We start from the raw sequence: 16,074 nt of genomic DNA, 5'->3' as shown, positions 1-16,074 counted from the left end.
TAGGTGTCTTGTGTGGAAGTACTTTGACTTTCTGTAAGTATCTGGTTGCCCCTCAAAATATCTCCAAGGAAGTTTAGCATCACATCCATTGGTGATTAGTGTTTGAATCAATTTTTATTATGTTGGTGACCAAATGGTGCTATTTTTATTCTATCATTCCTTGTCATTGATAAATACAGAGAGCCAACCAAACAAACACATGAGGGAGAAGGAAAAGCTTATCATTTTGGTGCTTAATTTCCCCCAGATTTTCCATTTCCCCTAGTCATAGCCATTTGAGCTGACTTCGTTTCTTTTGATCTTTCCCCATTATTCGCTGGGCACTTCCTTAGTTTCTGGACAACCTGATGTTCCAAGCTTATCTTGTAGTTTTCTGCCCCAGCCCTGGAATCAACCATTTTTTATAAAAGCCCTGATTTTTTTTTAGGGGTAGTGGTGAACCAAGACTCAGGCATTAGCTGTGGTAGGTGTGCCTATTGCTAATGGGATTGTTGCTGCCCAGGGGCTCCCACAGTGGATAGCAGGGCATATGGAGAACCACATAGGCACATGCATGCATTAATCTGTGTATATTGAAAATAAGGATATACTGAAGATAAGAAGTTCTTACCAATACTTCCTTTTCAATCCAATCTCACATTGTTCATTCTAGTTTTTCTCTTTTAACTTTTTAACTCTCTCTTCTTGCAGTGAGAAGGCTCCCATCGTCAGTATCTTTAATTATTTGTTTGGTCTCCTTGCGTGTGGCCAGTCTCTGTTGTCTCTGCCCCTGCACTCACTTGTACTGGGAGTTCAACACCCCATATTGGATTGTCCCAACGGCTGGCCCAAGTGCATGCTTTCTTCACCCCATCCTTTCGTGGACACCCTGTGCCAGGCCACCTCTTCTGCAGATAATATACCCCAGGAGGCTCTGCAAACCCAAGCTGGGCTGTCCTTCTGCCCCTGTAAGAATGCCTCCTGATGTTATTCAGCCTTTGATACCTCATCCTAAGTCACCAGCCTCTCAGGGAAGCATGAGCTCCCACACTGTGCAGGGTGGCCCCGTCAGACTCACACCTTCCTCATTCCATCCAGGCTCCAACACGTCCCTCTGGGCCACCGCACCTTCCTGTTGTTGTCCCCACACATTTTGAACTGAAATGTTTGGAAAGAGAAAGTAGAAAATGGGAAAGGGTTCCAAAAATCTTTTATAGTCGGCTTGTCAAACTCCATAAATACAAAGCGAAGATTTTAGTTGGAATTGCATTGAACCTATAAATAGAGGAGAAAAGACATAATATTGAGTTTTTCAAGCTATTTGTCTGTCTGACTAATTCACAATGTTTAGATATTTCCCATAAAGTTCTTAGATTTATTCTCAGTTGTTTGTTACTTTTGATCCTATTGTAAATGCCATTTAAAATGTATTTTCCTTTTTTTTCTAGCTTTTAGAAATAAAACTGCTGCATTGCACTTTGAGCTTGGATTCAGTATCTTGCTGAACTATTTTTTTTCCAAATATTTTTATCTGGAGATTTTTTGGATTTTCTACAAGAGCAAACAGGCAATGTATATCATGACAGTTTTCTTTGTTCTTTTATAATTCCTAGAGTTTTATTTTCTATTTCTTTGCCTTGGCAAGAATGGTCTTGAAAAGCAGGGATAGTTGGTATCCGTGACTTTCTAAAATTGCAAAGGAGAAACAAAATAACTTTTCATGATTTAAAAGTAGATATCTTTTATTAGTATATCAGTTTTCTCATGCTCTATAACAGATCACCAGCAACCTAGAATTTTAAAACTATGCACATTGATCATTTCACATTTTTATAGGTCAGGATTTCGGGCAAGACTCAGCTGGGTCAGGACCTCACAGGCTGCAGTCCAGGAGACAGCTGGGCTGCATTGTCATTCAGAGCCTTAACTGGAAGAATCTTCATCAGGGCTAATTTGGTTTGCTGTCAGAATTTATTTTCTTATGTCTATGTATGTATTTCCCCACTGATTTGCTGGCTCTCAGTTGAAGGCTGCCCTCAGGTCACAGTGGTTGCCTGCTGTTCCTAAAAGGCTTGTCTTAGCATGACTGGACTGCGATAACAAAGTAATATAAACTTATAAACAACAGAAATCTGTTTCTCACAGTTCCAGAGGCTGAGAAGTTTAAGACGAAGGCACTGGCAGAAACAGTGTCTGGCGAGGGCCCTTCCCTTGCTCATGGAGACCAAGCTCACTGCGGCACCGGGCAGAGTTAATGCGATCTCCCTTAGGCCTGTTTCATAAGGGTCCTAGTTCCATTCATGACAGATCCTTCACCGTGATTTAATCATCTCTCAAAGGCCCCACCTCCAAGGGTCATGGTGGGCACTAGGCTTAAAGTGAATTCAGGTGGGAGTTGGCAGGGGAACAACACAGGCATTCCGTGTATAGCAGGGTTGTGCCCAGTTCTTGGCCACGTGGGCTTACTTCATGAAACCAGCAAGGGGAGATCTCACAGGAGGACTCAGGCTTCTTTTAAGGGTTTCCACCCAATTAAATCAGGTTTACCAGAATAATTTCCCTTTTGGTTAATTGAAAATTAATGGAATTAATTCCGTTTTCAAAATATCTTTGCAGTTGCCACATTCTAATGGCTAGTAGCAAGTCCCAGGTCCTGTCCACACTCAAGGGAAAAGGCTCATAAAAGGTGAGAACGCCAGAAGGCAGGTGTTATGAGGCCATCCTCTCATGAGGTCTGTTGCTACAATTATGTTAAGGAAACTCCTTTATAATACTGGTCATCTGAGCTTTATCATGAATGAATGCTGAATTTCACCGAGTACTTATTTTGCATCCATTGAAATTTACAAAGTTGTTACTGTGAATTACACTATTTGCTCATATTAAACCAACCTTCCCTTTCACAGGTAAGCTGAACTTGGTTATGATATTTTTTTGTTGGTTTGTTTCATACATTGCTACTACTCTTGGCATGCTAGTATTTTAGCGAGGACTTTTTATCTCTCTTCATGGATAATGATAATTCAAAGAATGTTTAATAGATTAACTCCACACTTCTCCAAATTTACATGTCTTGTGGCTCTGTATTTGAATTCTGCCTTATATTTTTAAAAAACAGTAGACATGTTTATAACTTTTCATAATGAGTCAATGTGCATTTAAATTTACCTACGTATTTTCTTCTTCCCTTCCTCTAATTTCTTCTTATATCTCAGAACTTCCTTCTGGGGCCATTTTCCTTCTGTTGATAGTGTACAGCCTTTAGAATTTTCATCAGTGAGAACAGCTGGTAATGAATCTGTCTGAAAATATCTTTATTTCTTCTTTGGCACACGTATTTATTGCATAGAGAAGTCTAGGTTGGTAGCTGTTGTCTCCAGTCACGTGGAAGATGCCATTCCACTGCCTTTTGGCTTCCCTGGTTGCTGTTGAGAGCTTGGCTCTTCAACAGTGACTTTTTTGAACATAGTCTATTCCTGCTGTGCCCTCATACTCTGTCGCTCCTAAGTGGAATTTATCATTCATTTTTGGTTCATGTATCAGGAGCAAAATAAATATTTGAGGCCAGGGCTCTAGTAGGGCCAGGCCTTAGAAGTTTGCAGTGTCCTATTTTATGCCATGTCATTGTGGCAACTTTTTTTTCTTTCTACTTTCTGGTGATTCTTGGCATGTTACGCAATGCGAGAGCTGGGCATAGGTGAATCGCTGTGATATGGCCACTTTGACTTCAGGAAGGTGTTTGTGTTTAGGTAGTCAGTGTAGTGGATACTGGTTTAAGCCAATGGCAGGTGGTCATGGTGCCCAGCAGGGGCTGGCTTTTAGATCGCTACAGTTTTGTTTTGAGCTACACTGTTTTTTAATGAGCCTCACAGGGTCTCTGCAGACAATGGGCTATTGGGGCCTAAGTAACAAAAGAAACTGAGGCAAAGATTCATTTCTAAGGACAAGAGCATCTTGGTTGGGGGTAATTATTTGCGTCTTTGACAATTTGAAATTTCAACCAGGGCTGTAGGCCAGGGATTTAGTGCAGCTGAATTCCCTGTGTGAGCTTAGAAACAGTGTTTAAAATGTGTGTCCAGGTGCAATTGGCTGCTCCCTTTTACGCTATTTTGAACTGAATTCAGAGCCAACAGAGGAATCTGTGGAGGGGCCAGCTCATGGATTCACATGGTTAGTCAACAGATGTGTAAGAGTCACCCCCCACTTTGTGGTTTCGAATTGGTTATGCATTTGTTAATTTAAATAAACCCTGATCTTCCTTTCAGGTGTCTGAGACCTGAACTGCAGCTTTGCCCACAGAAGGGTGAAAAACTTTATTAACAACAAAAAAATGCGGTTCCTATTACTATTATTATTAATTTTTAAAAGGCACATTCTTGGGTTTAGTTAGAAAAACACCTCAATAAAAACACCTCAATTTCAAGCTCAAAGCCTCAGAAAGCAATTTGGGAATCTTGTGCCTGGAGGGCTCATCCTTAAGGAGTCAGCTCTGCATGGAGAAACCACAGTCATTTGAAGAGTGTGCTCCAACCTAGCTACTAAGAATAAGGGCAACAGAATAATAAGAACACAATGAAGAAATTCAGGTTGATTTAGCTGGAGGAAGGAAAAGATTTCCTCATGAAAAATGCTGAGATCCTGAGGGTCAGACTCACCAGGTGTGCCGTTTGGAAAGCTCTAGTAGAGATTTACATGGAGATCTCTAGGGTTTGGGTATAAGGCTTTCTTTGGCTGACAACTGTTCTCCATTGGAAAAGCAGTTTCTTGCTTGTTATTAGGCTCTGATAGACACTGAATCTCTAGTCATGGGACACCAAGTGGCTATGTTACCAACACCCCCAGCCATGGACTGAGTGTTCATTACCTTATCTACCAATTCAGCCACATAAGTTGTGTGAGCAGTCTGATGCTCAATATATGTGTCAACTTGGCTGGGTCAAACATCATTACAGATGTCTCTGTGTGGGTGTTTTTGGATGAGGTTTACATTTCAGTCAGTGGGCTTTGAGTAAAACGGATTGCCCTCCATAGTGTGGGTAGGCCTTATTCAATCAGTTGAAAGCCTGGAAGGACAAAAGACTGACCTTTCCCGAACGAGGGGAAATTTGCCAGCACACAGCTGTTGGACTCACACTGCATCTCATTCCTGAGTGTCCTGTCTGCGGACCTCTCCCATCAGGTTTTGGACTTGTTAAGCCTCCACAGTCACATAAGCCAATTCCTTAAAATAAATCTTTACACACACACACACCTTACTGCTTCTGTTTCTCTGGAGAACCCTGACTAATATAAGCAGATAGCTCAGGATCTTGCTCTGACCAATTCACTATCTCTTCTACAACTCATGCTTTTGACTCCATGGAGAATTCCCTATGACCAGTTAATCAAGGAGAAAACAAACTGAGCCTGGTTAGGATGTGCTAGCATCAGCTAGGGTTAGATAGCACACGTCATTCCATCTCTACTCAGGGGTGCCTCTGAGAAACAGTGGTGAAGGAAACTTTTCCCATTGGGCAGAACTTTGGGTCATGTACCTAACTATTCACTTCAAATGGAAGGAGAAATGATCTCAAGCACAGGTCCACACTGATTCATGAGCAAAGACTAGTGGGTTAGCCAACTGATCAAGGACTTAAAGGGAACAAGATTGGATGATGAACTGGTGAAAAAGAAGACTGGGGAGGAGTATATGAATGGACTTCTCTGAATGGGTCCAGATGGTAAAGATATTTGTGTTCTATGTGAGTGCCTACCAGAGGGCATCTGGGGACCTAATCATTAGGTCCACGTACAAAGTAGCTCATCCCACTTCACTCTGGGATGGAAGCTATGCTACTGTCAGCAACATGGACTTCACCTCGCCAGGGTTCACCTGAGCAGTGCCACATGCTGCCATTGGCAGAAATTGGTGCTGAATGATACGGCATTATTCCCTGAGCTAAATAGCCAGTCACTTAGTGACAGGTTGAGGACACTGAAATTCTCCCATCATGGTGGAAGTAATGATCTATCCTTATATGAATAGATACATAATCTGCACATGTATTTGCTTTCACTGCTCATAACATTCTCCCAGTACCAACATTCCTCGTAGAATGCCTTATTCATTCCCATCGCTCATATCGCCTATGACCAGAAAACTCATTTTTAAAAAGTGCAAAGTGTAGTAGTGGGCTTATTTTATTTAAATTAAATCCATGTGGTCTTTCTACATGTCTGCTACCCAGAAATATATGCCTTTGTGTTCCCATGGAGTGGTCTATGGAAGGCTCAGTTAGTTATTTTTCCTGCTGGAAGACAGCACTCTGTAAAGTGCTACCTTATAGGATGGGGAACATATCTTAAACCAGCAGCCACTATATAGTGCTGTTCCATTACAGTCAGAATGCCCAAGTCTGGGAATCAAGGGTGGGCATGGCGGTGGCCTCTCTCTGCTGTATTTCCTTAAGGGATATTTGCTTGTGATTGCTGCGACCTTGGGCTCCTCGGTGGGTTTGGAGGTCCTTGTGCACAAGAGAAGAACCAGGAAATATGACTAAGGTTTTTTATATCAGAATCTGAGACTGCCTTATAACCATTTTCAGCTTCATGTTCTACTAATCTAAGAGGCAGAAGAGAGGGTCACACTACTGACTGAGGTGTTTGATCTGATTACCAAGGAGAAATTGGGTTGCTGCTATGCATTGAAGGTGGGGAGGGCAAGATGCAGAACCTGGGAATTCACAGGCCTTTGATATTCTCTCACCTAATTTACTGGTCAGTGAAAAATTGAGGCAACTCATAAAGACAGGGTCATCGAGGACACAGATCATGAAGGAATGAGGATAATGAACCCTGAGCAGTTGAGGTGCTAGCAGAATAAGAAAAAGTGTAATAGTAGCTGGTGAAAGGAGGAAACCAAGCTTATCAATGTGTGCCTGAGGGACTTGGATAAAAGTGGGATTGTAGCAGCTTTTGTGTTAATTACTTGATTCTCTTTCCCAAAACTTCACATGAAAAGCATTGTGGCTAACATTTTAGGTTTCAGGTGGGAGTATGGTGCCAGTAACCTGCCAGCACTCAGAAACTAATGGGACTTCATATGTCCTTGGGTTGGGGACATGAAGTCTTCATCTGGACCAAGTGGCCGGGGAAGGACAGAGTGGGTAAAATTCTGGATATTCTCTTTTCTCCATTCTATGTTCTGTGACACCAGTGGGCTCTTTTGTCTTTGGCAACGACGTGGGTTTGACCATGAGAGTCACAGACAAGAGAGCAGCGGTGGGAGGTCAGCGAAGTCATAGCATTAGCTCCTTCCCACGGCATTGCAGGTGGTCAGTAGCCACATTCAGTCAATGGCGAGTCCAGTGGCATTCCCTGTGTCCTGCACGCAGCACACATGACGAGCAACACCCCATGCCCAAGGCTCTACCTCCACCACCTGGCCAGGGACCTCAGCAGCCAGCTACAAAGTCTGCAGCTACTGCTCATGGACAAAGGGCCATGAGCTGGTAGGGAACTCTGTGCTCCATGTGCCCAAGGGGCATGGCCCACAGCCCAGAGAAGGCCAGTGAGGTGGGCAGGGGCTCTCTGCAGGCACAACTCAATCTCAGGCTTCACCTGTTGGATACATTTGTTGTAATTTTGGAGGATACACCTTTGAGTGGTGTCCAAGCTTGCTGAGGAAGCACTGCGCTAACAATCCTTATTTATTCTGCAAATTAGAAGCTCTTTATTCTGAAATCGTTTTTATGAAATAAATTAGTTTAGATCTAAAATTCTATCCCCATCATCACACACACTGAAAAATCAACATTACATATGACGCAAAATAGGAAGAGCTATTAGATGCCTAAGTATAAATACACATAATCATATATGTACTTAGGTCTGTTCAGGAAGTATCCAGCCATGTAATATGAAAAATAGAGACATTTATTGAAGAAGATACAAGATACAAGAAACGTTGCACATAGGACAGTGATGCCTCCGTCCCCTTCAAAGAGTAGGTACCTTGGGAAACTCACATAGTTCTTCTGATCACCATTAGCTGCCCTGACGTATTTTCCTGAATGTCATTGACGGTCTGAAATCTCCTTTATTTCAAAGGTGATTTTAGTTTTAGGAAAAGCTAGGAGTCAAAGGGTGCCAAATCTGGGCTGTTGGGGGACTGAGTCACGTGGGCGATTTGGTGTTTCACCCCAAATCTCTGCATGAGGCATGATGAATGAGTGGGTGCATTGTCCTGATGAAGCTGCCAATCATAAGTTGCCCATCACTGTGGACGTCTGAATCATTTGAATAGTTTTGGTGAAGGAATGTTCAAGCTTAATAAAAAGTTTGATGCAGATTTGCTGACCTGCTCACTCAGTCATTTTGAATGTAATGGCCACACAGTACACATGCTCACTCAATGGCATCTACCATGATTATATACATGAGTATGACTGTTGTAAATATTCAAATAGTGTAAAACATTTAGATTTTTAGAATAGTGTAAGGCTTTAGATTTTATCACTCACTACTACAAAAATACTCCCCCCTCTTACCTCAGTTTGCCATATAAAGAGGATAACTTTCTACGATGCTGTGTTGTGAAAAGGTTGAGAAACACTCTCTGCGGTACCGCATGCTGCCTCTAGTGCCTGCCATGCCTGCAGCACACTGGGGTACACCACAAGAAAAGATTCAATGCGAAACTGAACACCTGAAGTAAAGGCCTCCCCAAATAGAGCCAAACTCTGCATTTCCCTCACAGTAGCAGAAATAACTTCCCAAGGAGCTGAGGTACACACAGAAACACATACACAGAGCCTTCAGAGATAACCCGGATCTAGGAGTACGAGTTGAACCAGGGAGCAGATGGTTCATTTTGAGGATTGAAAGGGACAAAATAACCAGAAATCTCTCATTTCACTGGGACTATGTTACTTGGCCACAGCCAATCTCTCATTTCACTGGGACTATGTCTGAGGCTGAAATATCTTGGTTTTGAGCTCCGTAGACCCTTCTAGGTCTTCTAAGAGAAAGGGCGAGTTTCATAAAAAAGAGTGCATGTGAATAGCAATGTTAATGACCAGACACAGCATAGTACACACTGTGTGATGGCATTTTATAAAGACTAAAAACGGGCTGAGTGACTCTACCACGCGAGCAGTCAAGGCAGTTGTTAACGTAGGTGCAGTGGGGGCACAGAGAGGCCTGTGGCTTGTAGGTCACATGATGTTGCTTAATTTAAATCTTGGTTACATGACTGTTTGTGGCTGCTGACCACTTGGTCTCTTTAAAATACAAAAATAATAATAGCATTCATAGGTTAAAACTCTTCCATCATACACACCCCTGAAAGGCCCAGAACTGCCAAAAATACCAGCCTCATTTTAAGTCCCTGAGTCTTTGAGTTCACACTGTTATCAGAGTGTCTGGACTCCTCTCACACTGTACTGTATTTTCATGCTTTGTACTTGCTATTTGTTCTGTCTCAAGAGCCTTCCACACTCTGACAAACTTCATCTTGCTCTTAAAAGATTTGGCTCAGTAGTTATCTTGTACAAAGAATAAGTCCTAACATCTTCACTACCCATGGACCTACTTCTAAAAACACCCTGAGCACACTTCTATCACAGTTGCCCACCCTTCTTATAAGACTTTACCTTGTATGTCATGGGGTTATATTTTTTTAAATCCCCACCTGAGGATATGTTTTGATTGATTTCAGAGAAAGAGGAAGAGTGGAGGGGGGGAGAGAGAGAGAAACATTGATGTCAGAAATATTGATTGGTTGCCTCCAGATCAAGAGTTGAACTTGCAGCCTAGGTATGTGCCCTACTGGGGAATTAAACCCACAATATTCTCATTTATGGTATGATACTCCAACCAACTGAACTCATAACCTGGCCAGGGCTCATGAGGTCTGTCTTATTTACTAGAACCCCATACTGGTAAATGTTTGCTGAACCAGTTTCTCATAGACAAGAACACTAGCGAGACATGCTGGGCAACAAAGAAGTAGAGAATTTGACAGAAGAGACTGAGGAGAAGTCAAAAATGTGTAAAACTATTACCAAAAACATGGTAAAGTGAGAGTAATAATAACTGCCCTATATACTTCACAAGAGTTCAAGTTAGAAAACTGATGAATTTACAAGTAGATAAAATCCACGGTATGAATAAGTTATGATTGACACATTTGCAAACTGAGTGGCACTCACTGTTAATTCCCCTGGGTATGGAAGTTAGTCTGACTCCCCACCTGAGTTGGGAGCTTTCCTATGTTGGGATTTCAGTTGCCAGAGGGCACGGGCCTGTCACACAAAGGGCTGCAGACCTGCCTGGAAGAATCAATGCCAGTCCCCTGCCCCTTGGGCGCAGCCCAGAGCACTCACTTCATGGACTTCAGTCTTGGTGAAGCAAAGTGATTTCAACTGGGTTAAGACACATGTGAAAAGGCACATAAATCTATATTTAATAATACCCGGGTCAGCATTTTATACAACTCTGCAGGCCAGTAGAGCCTCAATGGACATGGTCATGTAGCTAATGACTACAGTAGGTCTGAGGGGCAAGTGAAAATTAAATATCTTTATATTTAAAAAAGACAAATCACAAATTAAGTCCCTTACATTTTATTAGGTTGATATACTGGTTTATATCATAATAGAAATGTTGATATTTTAATCCAGCTTTTCAATGATTATCTCAAAATGACTGTATTTTTAGTAGATGGAAAAAGAAACAAAGGTCATTTCACTTAAAAGTTTCAATAGAGTTTATAATTTTATGTTAATACTACAATATTCTCCCAAAGCATAGCAGATAATAATTATCTCGCAAAACAATATTGAGATAATAAGATTGTGTCTTGAGAGGATAATTAATCCCATCTTTGAAAGTTCATTACATAGATGCGTGAATAAAAATGTGGGTGAAGTGGCTTCGCAGTAGACATGTATATATGTGAATTGTACATCCTTTTTAAACAACTGTCATTTCTAATCATGCACACCGAGGAAAAGGCTCTTGTGTTTACAAATATTTGCTGCTGTTAATTATATCTCTTTTTATCATAGTATAATATAGGAACAATGAAAATGTTTGTTCATTATTGGAATTTTTCATTGCAGACAATTCACATAACAAATACTGATAGTCATCGAAATGGGCCCTATCACATCTACACTGCTGTGAGGAGACATGTGTCTCACCTGCCCTGTGGAGTGTTGGTGCCCTGTCCAGATCCCCCTCACCTGAACCCATTCTCACAACTGTCAGGCGGAAACATAAGGAAGTTGGTAATCACAGGACAATCCAGAATTCCATCTCATCTCCCAATTTAATAACAGACCTTTCCAATGACGTTGAGCCAGATGTAGCAAATAGGAAGGCTATACTTATATTTGCACATGTATCTCCAGGAAGGATAAGAGTGACTCTGTGCCTCATGTATTTATTTTGGGGACAGTCATTATAGCTAAGACTACATAGAGATTCAGATATTTATAGTGACTGATGAGGATAGTCAGGCCCAAGTCATCTATTTACTTGAGTGAATTAACTAGAGAATCAAAGGTCACCTACAGGACATATCTGCATTTGGTAGTTAGAAGCTATAAAAACAACAACAAAAACCAAAAACAAACCCATAAGAACATTGCATTTAGAATCTACCCAATTCTCACAGAATTGTGACTAGCTCTAAATGCTGCAGAGAGAGGGGAACGATGCCAGTTTTCATGACTGGAGATTGGGGACAGGGGGTGCAGCCTAGAGTTTAAGTGACACATTTTCCTTCAGGGTGTGGGCAACAGTGTGGTACAAAGCCAAGGAAGATTAAATTCTGGCTATTTCTGTGCAAGGATAGATGTCATTTCATTTGGCACCTCACATACATGCAGCTGTGGGGACCACCTGGAAGCAACTGGATAAATGATCCACGTACTCATTTAGGATGTTGGTACCAGGCAGCTGAGTCAGAAGAACATGAGATGGGTAATGATAAAAATCACGCAAGACACTCTAAATTTCCTAAAAGCATCTGAATGAGATCCTGTGCTCTGGCAGAACACAAAAGCAGAATGGACCAGAAGGATCTGGTATATCCCAATTAATGTGACTCACTAGCATCATATATACAAGGGCTGGGGGATGTCAGTTAATGCTCATCTGTCTTCTTTATTGAGAATTATTTCAGGCCTTTGTTGCTTTAAAGCCCCAGGACCTAGGGCCATTCCAACCATGTAGTGTGTGTACCACAGATGCTCATTGATTAGGCTATGAACATTGATGGTCAAGATTATTGTAACTCAAACTTCACATTTAGTTCTCTCTATGAGCAGAGAATATGACGCCTATTAAGTGATCAAAATAAAAGATCCATTCCCCATGGTTTTAGATAATCTTTTCTATCCTTTTTATTACCTTTCATGCCTTCCTTTTTTTTTCTGTTGTTTGTCTCTTGATGTAAAATGCTTCCCTTGCTTACACCCTTTAGCTTTCGCCTTCTTTATCTCCCCTTTACTATGAATGAAGGCACTTCTTAGACTAGATTATGGGGTCCCTGGTGAAATCAAAGACCTAGAAAGTCAGTGGAGAAGTTGAGGTCATGGCTTCAAATGTAAAACCAAACTTTCAGTTCGTGTACTCTGCCAGTGCTGGGTCACCTATGCCAGTCAGGTTGGCTAGTAGGTAACAGGCACTCTAAGACTCTCATTCAGGACAGCAGGATTCTTTTTCAGGTATCTCCAAAACTGCAGAAAGACTTCCCAAAGGGTCAGTGCTACTGTGGAATATGAGACTGCAGACTCCAGATTTTTAATAAAACCATTGTTTACTAAAATTCCCAAGAGAGAAGGAACTGATCAGCAGTCCAAATTTTGGTGTCCCCATACCTAACTCCATAATGCTTAAAATGTTTAGGTTTACTTTTTGCAGAGACACAATCAAAGAATCTCTTTGGGAAGTTCCTTGGTGTCAGCAAGGAAAGAGAGGCTCATGCCACCCAGGTAGGTGAGAGACAACTCCAGGGCACTTAGTGCAGGAAGGGAAGGCGCTCTCTGTAGACACAATTTGGCAAACTTAAGGAGGCTGTTTGCAACGGATGCTGATAGCATATATCTGAAAAAGATCAAAATGTTTGTTGAGTTAAACACTACAGAGCTATTACTGTGCCGGGCCTTTAACTTGCTTAAATTATGAAAAGTGGTTCTGTTTTATTGTAGAAACATTTCCTCATCAATCCTCAAATATGTTTTGGTTCAATAAAGTTGAACTAGCTTTTTAACTACAGGGTCTCCTGTGGTTCTTATTATTTTTGCTTACCAAGAAAGGTCTAGAATATATAGGGTTTATTAAAACATTGGCTCCCTTTAAGAGGAATATCTACAACTATATCCTAGGACCCATGTTATGCAGAACATGGTTAGGGAAATGTGGTTTAGACAGATTTTAATTACAAAATTTTCTTTGAAACTATGAACATATGCTGACAGAAATAATTTTCCTGATTTTTATAAACCATTGATACGCAAGCCTCTGTTGAGGCTGGTAGGCAAAGAGGATGTCTAAGTCTGGATCAAACACTCAATACTGTGGTGACAAACGACCCCCAAATGTGACTCACTTAACAAAGTGAGGGTGTATTTTTTCCTCCTGTAACATGTGCACCTCAGGTTGAGAGTTCTCTAGTGATTATAGCTATTTCGGGACATAGGCCAAGGTCACTGCTTATCAACTGACATACAGTTGCTAACTGTATCCATAGGAAATGAGGCACCTCTTGAAGATCTTAACCCGGCAAGCAAATGTTTAGGCCAGAAGCACAAGCATTCCTTTTACTCTCAATTTATAGATCAGGCTTAGATTTAGAACTGAACTCAACTTGTAGGGGCCTGGATGTGCAATCATTTTATTGTACCCAGGGGATCAGTAGGAATGTTTGTTTCAGCACAACTAATGATTACCAGTCAGTGGTAATTAATTCTAATAAAATGAAACTGTAAAGAGTCGAAAGGAGCAAAAACAATCTTGAAATAGGAGAAGAAGTTTGGAGAATTCTCACTATGGTTATTTGATATTCACCATAATGCCATAATAACCAAGCCAGCATAGTATTGGCCTAAGGACAGACATATAGTCCCATGGAACAAAAGAGAGCTCAGAAAGGAACTCACACCTAAGTGGACATTTCATTTTTAACAGTGATATCCTAGACATTCAATGGGACTTTGAAAGTCTTTCTAACAAATGGTGCTAAAGTAGCTCTACAAAGAGAAAAATACTAACTTCATAACCTATCTCATACTTAACACAAAATCAAAACAAAATGTGTCCTAAACTTGCATACGAGAGTTAGAAGTATAATACTTCTGAAAGAAACAATTACAGAGAATAATATCTTGTTAATCACAGGGTGGACAAGGATTTTGCCATTAATATATAAAGGCATAAGCCACAAAAAATAAACTGGAATTTAGAACTAAATTCAATACTAAAACTAAAAACTCCTGCTTGTCAAAGACACTGGTAACACATTTAAAAGGGAGAAAATATTTCTAATAACTTCATCTGACAAGGACATTATACCCAGAATATATACGAGGTCTGTCCAGAAGGTACCCGGCCATGTAATATGAAACATAGAGACATTAATTGATGAAGACACAAGACACATTGTACATGGGACAGTGACACCTCAGTCCCCTTCAAAGTAGGCAACTTGGGACTCCACACAGTTCTCCCAATTGCCATCAGCTGCCCCATTGTATTTTCCTGAATGTCATTGAAAGTCTGAAATTTCTTCCCTTTCAAAGATGATTATAGTTTTGGGAAAAGCCAGAAGTCACAGGGTGCCAAATCTGGGCTGTTGGGGGGTTGAGTCACCTGGGTGATTTGATGTCTTGCCAAAAAACTGCACGAGATGTGATGCAGGAGCAGATGTGTTGCCATGATGAAGCCGCCAGTCACCAGTCGCCCATAGCTGTGGCCTTCTGAATCATCTGAATGGTTTCTGTGGAGGAATGTTCGAGCTTAACACAAGATTTGATGCAGATTCATTGCTCTACTCAGTCATTTAGAATGCGACAGCCACACAGTACACATGCTCACTCAATGTCTCTACCACTCCCACTGACTAGTACAGTGAAGTTGTCATGGTTCATGCATGCACTTTCCAGTCCACTCTCCTTGACTGCCAGGTTACAACAGATGTCATGAGAACTGTTCTTGTTAAAGTAATAATGAACTTTTTCCAGACAGACCTTGTATAGAACCTCCACAAATCAATATTACAATAAACAATTCCACTAAACAAGGAGGAAAAAGCTTGATAAGACACTTCAATGAAAACAATTGGTGACTAAAAATAAGGTGGAAAGCAGCTGAACATTATTAGTCACCAGGGAATGCAATGGCATGAGTTTTCAGACCTACAAGAATGCCTGAATGAAAGGCTGAAAAAAAACCCAGTATGGTCAAGGATTCTGAACACCTTTAAGCTCTTATACATTGGTGATGGGGGTGTGAAGTGACATAACCTACTTAGAAAACTGTTTTTGCAGTTTCTTAAAAAGTAAGACATATGTTTATGATACAACAATTCCATTCCTAGATATTTATACAAGAAAAATGAAAGCATTTGTCTACAAAATGACTTGTACAGAAATATTTACAGCACCTTATTCATGATCTCCAAGCCCGGAAGAACCCAAATGACTACAACCAGATGAGTGGAGAATGTATAAAACATATTTATGAATAGAACACTACTGCATAATAAAAAATGAATGACTAATGTATACAGCATCGTGGGTGAATCTCCAGTCATCATGCTGAGCAAAATTATATCCAGATATAAAAGAGAATATGCTTTGTTTTTAATTTAAATGACATTTTGGAATAAGTAAAACTAAACTAGGGTAAAAGAATATTTTAAAAGTGCAGTTTCAGAGTGTGTAGGCTGGAAAGAGGTACCACATACACCACTTTCTGAGGTAGTGGGGAGATTCTACATCTTGATTAGGATGACGATTGCACAGGTATGTATATTTATATAACTCAGAGAATTATACACTTAAGAACTTTACATGTGAATGTGTGTGAATTTTACATTGATTAACACAC

This window comes from Sturnira hondurensis, unplaced genomic scaffold (genome assembly GCF_014824575.4).
Source record: "Sturnira hondurensis isolate 20B ecotype Veracruz unplaced genomic scaffold, ASM1482457v3 Scaffold0021214, whole genome shotgun sequence".
NCBI lineage: Eukaryota > Metazoa > Chordata > Mammalia > Chiroptera > Phyllostomidae > Sturnira > Sturnira hondurensis.
The sequence above is the reverse complement of the archived record's forward strand: the minus strand, read 5'-3'. Positions refer to the sequence as shown.